Consider the following 4,508-nt stretch of genomic DNA (forward strand, 5'->3'; position numbering starts at 1 on the left):
TAACCATGAAAACAGAGATGGCAGTGATGGAGCCACAAACCCAGGAATGCTAGTGGCCAGGAGAAACTGGCAAGGATAGAGAGCAAATTCTCTTCTGGAGCTTTGAGAGGGAACAAATTGCCCACACCTGAGTTCAGTCCAATGGCACTGATTTAGAACCTCCATCCAAACAATTTCAAACAAATGTGTTAGTTTCAACTAGCAAGTTTATGGCAATTTGCTATAGCAATCACAAGAAGCTAGTACAAAAAGAGACACTAATAGACCAACAAAAATTTTCAGATAGGTTAAAAATATTAACTCATAGAAAGGAATAATATTCAAATATTATTACTCATTAATGAATGTAAGATCATTTCAGAAAACATCTGCTATAAAGTAGAAATATCTATAGAAAGTGAAATATCTTGGAGCACTTAACCCTAAATAGGATGTCTTTATCAAACCTGCCCCCCAACTGAGCCTCAGGCATCAGTGCAGAAGAGGAGCCATAGGTAGAGGATGACTCCAAGGAACAGTGCCTTCCAGGAAGAATGGGGCTGATACACATATGAACTCAGATAGACTGTGGCATCACACACAAGACCTACAGAGATTCAAACTAAACAAAAATCCCAGCACTGAAGAGGAAGTGGACATAAAATCCCATCCCTAACCAGAAAGCTGTCTGCAATGGATTCATGCTGGAAGACTGAAAATTTTTCTCCAAGTTTCACTGAGTGTATCAAATATACTTCATGGCATACCTCATGTCCAGGAATAGCTGCCCAACATAAAACAGACTCCATTGTGTGTGTGTGTGTGTGTGTGTGTGTGTGTGTGTGTGTACTTATTTTTTGTCATTGGCTTTCATTTCTTCTGATCTTTGGGGTTTTTTCTTAATGGTTATTTGGGGGGGAAGAAGAGGAGAAGAAGAAGAAGAAGAAGAAGAAGAAGAAGAAGAAGAAGAAGAAGAAGAAGAAGAAGAAGAAGAAAGAAGAAGGAGGAGGAGGAGGAGGAGAAGAAGAAGAAGAAGAAGAAGAAGAAGAAGAAGAAGAAGAAGAAGAAGAAGAAGAAGAAAGAAGAAGGGAAGAGAGAATTTCAGACCAAAGGGATAACTTAATGGATAAGCCTGATAGCCTGAGTTCAACCCTCAGAACCTAAGTAAAAGTGGAAGAAAAGAACTAGGTCCACAAAGTGGTTCTATGACCTCCACACATGTCCCTGACATGTACAGTCACAGACATAGTTATTGTATTGGCTTATGTACATATTAATATTGCATACAATCATGCACACAGAAAAATTTTAAAACCATTTTAAAATTCTGCTCATCAAAAGACACCTTTAGGCTAAGGAGGTTTTTAAGCAGTAGAATACTTACTTGCCTTCCATGTGCAAAGCCCTGGTTTTGACCTACAGCTCCACAAAATAACAGTAAATGGATACAACTGAAAATAGGAAGAATAGATTTCATATAACTCACAGGTAACTTACAGGTAGATTTGGAAATTATACCCACATCACTAAAAGTTCACACGCACATGAATAAAATATTAAGTGTGAGCTTGGATAAGCATGTCACATAAGAATTACTAACATGAAGAGGTCCTGAACTTCATTAGTAATAGGAGAAATGCAAACCGTAATGAGCTATAACTACACTGTACCTATTATGCTCACTAAATTTACAAAGGCAGACATTGTAGAATAATGATGATGTGGAGCCTCTCATCTCTCTATACACTGGTAACAACAATGTGAATCTCTGTAACCCCTTGAGAAGCCCATTTGACATCATCTACTAAAGCCAAATGTACATATCCTAGAAACCAATTTCATTTCTGTGGGGCCTCTTGCCTGCCCAGTACAAGTGTGTCATCCCCAAGACTCCCATCACACTCTACGGAGGTGTCTTTTCTCCTAATTTTGAAAATCGCCCTCTGGGCCAAGGTGAAGGTGAAGGTGCAGCCACATGACATGGGTCTGGAGAAAATAGAAAACAAGATTACAGAATTATGCTACCATTTCCCTTATGGAGTCACAGATCAAATAATCTAAAATGAAATGCTATATAGAGAGCAAAACAATGGGAGTGGCCATCAGTAGACTGATGTCCATGGGTGAATTATATCTTTTAAAGAATGATGCAGGCCTCTATATAGAACGAAGAATTCTCAGAATGCTAACAAAATGGAGTTTTGATAGCCAGGAAAAACTAGTCTATCAAATCATGGAGAATGGAGGAAACAAAGGAATATGAAGCACAGATATCTGATACAATAGTAACTTGCCACTAACAAAAATCAACAAAATTCTCAAGAATTTGGGAAGTAAGAAGAGCTTATTAAAGCTTTAAAGTCTATAGTAGCTTCAAAAACAAAAAAAGGTTTTAAACTCTGTAATCTGAGGCTGAGGAAGGCCAACCAATATAGCCAATATGTAACTTTTGAGGAAAGATACACCGACCAGGATTTTGAAACGGAATTTGTTGAAGTGCTTAAACAACAATGTTTCAAATTCCTACAAATCAAAGCAGAAACATCCAATAAAAAGAAAAAAAAATCTAATGATACAAAGAGACAGTTCAGTAGCTCCTACACAAGAAGTGTGGAAGTACATCTGTCAACTGGGCATCAGCAAGATAAGAGTTGTCTGTAGAGGACATTGAAACCATCTCGAACATATTTATGAAGGGAAAGTGCAGATGACTCTCATCACTGAAATATGCACTGTTGGCAAATGGATACATGAAACTGTACAGGACAGTCAACACAACCTTCCCATTTACAGGCTTGGTCCGGGCACCATGTGAGCTCTGTCCAGTTTTTGATCACTGCCATGAAGGTGGTGAGCTTTTGACATCTAATTAAATTTACATTGTTCAAATTTTAATAAAAAGCTGTGGACCTTACTTACAATTGGCAAATTAAGTACTCGGAAAGCAAATAATTCATGATGGAGTGTCAAATTTCTTTGAAAGCATGTTTAATGATAATGGATACTGACTTACTGCTATGAAAACATTTCTTTGTGGAGATAAAACAAAGCAAATTAAGTTTAATAAAGCTTAATATGGAAGTCTTTACTTCAGTAAGTAAAATACCTTGAAACTCTGGAAGAGCTGGGAAAAGAAACTAACCTATATTGACCAAGTATTTAGATGCAGGCTAGAATGGGCAGATGTTCGCTTGAGTTACTTGTTAAGATTTTCTTTTTGTTTGTTTGTTTGTTTGTTTGTTTGTGTTTGTTTTTCGAGACAGGGTTTCTCTGTATAGCCTTTGCTGTCCTGGAACTCACTCTGTAGACCAGACTGGCCTCGAACTCAGAAATCTGCCTGCCTCTGCCTCCCAAGTGCTGGGATTAAGGGTGTGTGCCACGACTGACCTCAAAATCTACCTGTAGCACATGGTCAAAGGACTCCACATTGTACTCCAGAGACATTTGCTCATCCATGTTCATTGATACTCTAGTCACCATAATCAGGAACTAGAAACAGCCTACATACCCATCAACAGATGAATGGATAATGTGCCACATTTACATAATTGAATAGTATTCAGCTGTTAAAAGAAAATGAAAATTGCAGGAAAATTGATGGAACTAGAAAAAAAACCATTCTGAGTGAGGTAACCCAGACTTCAGAAAATAAATTAGGGTATATAGTATCTTGTATGTGGATGTTAGTTTTTAAGCTGCCTATAGCCATCATACAATCTGAATAACCACAGAAATCAGGTGTAGAGAGTAAAGGACTAGTGGGGAGGGAGGAACTCCCAAGGAAGGGAAAATAGAATAGTTATGGAGAGATGGGGGCAAACCGGAACATGTGTGTTAGACGTAGACAAGGAAGAAAGAGGGCAGCCTCAGTGGGAGGGGATGCACTTGCTTCTGTGGAAGCTCGATGCTTCAGAGAAGGGGGATACTAGAGGGGTGAGGCTGGCATGGGTGGGTGGAGGGGAACACCCTCCTTAGAGGCAAAGGGGAGGGGAACTGGGTGGGGATTTCATGGAGGGGAGACTGGGAAGGGGGATAATATTTGAAATGTAAACAAATAAAATGATAAGTAAATTTAAAAAAAAAACTAGACCTCAAGCCCAACACTAAACGACAAACACACAACAAATTCAGTAGTATTTTTGTTGGTTTTGTTTTGTTTGTTTGTTTTTTCATATTGCTTTGTCTGGGCATTTTCTTTTAATCTTGCTAGTCTTTTGCATGGATATTATGGTTTCTGGCTCTGTGTATTTTGTGTGTGTGTGTGTGTATGTGTGTGTGTGTGTGTGTGTGTGTGTGTGTGTGTGTGTGTGTGCTTCTACTTTTTGCTGGAATAAGAAGATGGGAGGAGGTGGGTGAGGGGAAACTTTGATCAGAATATAACATATGAACATTCATTTAAAAGAAAGATAATGTTTCAATAAAGGCAGGAATATAGGAAAAGAGCCCATGGGGAAGAAGAAGGGAAGGAGGGAGAGAGGGAAGAGGAGGAAGAGGAGGAGGAGGAGGAAAAGGAGGAAGAGGAAGAGGAG

General features: G+C 38.8%; 1 pseudogene; it reads left to right on the forward strand.

The window, feature by feature from the left end:
- The window catches only part of LOC116104519, a 4,412-nt pseudogene extending 1,500 nt beyond the window's left edge, over positions 1 to 2,912 (forward strand).
- The last annotated feature ends 1,596 nt before the right edge of the window (positions 2,913 to 4,508 follow it).

This window comes from Mastomys coucha, unplaced genomic scaffold, assembly GCF_008632895.1.
Source record: "Mastomys coucha isolate ucsf_1 unplaced genomic scaffold, UCSF_Mcou_1 pScaffold22, whole genome shotgun sequence".
Classification (NCBI taxonomy): domain Eukaryota; kingdom Metazoa; phylum Chordata; class Mammalia; order Rodentia; family Muridae; genus Mastomys; species Mastomys coucha.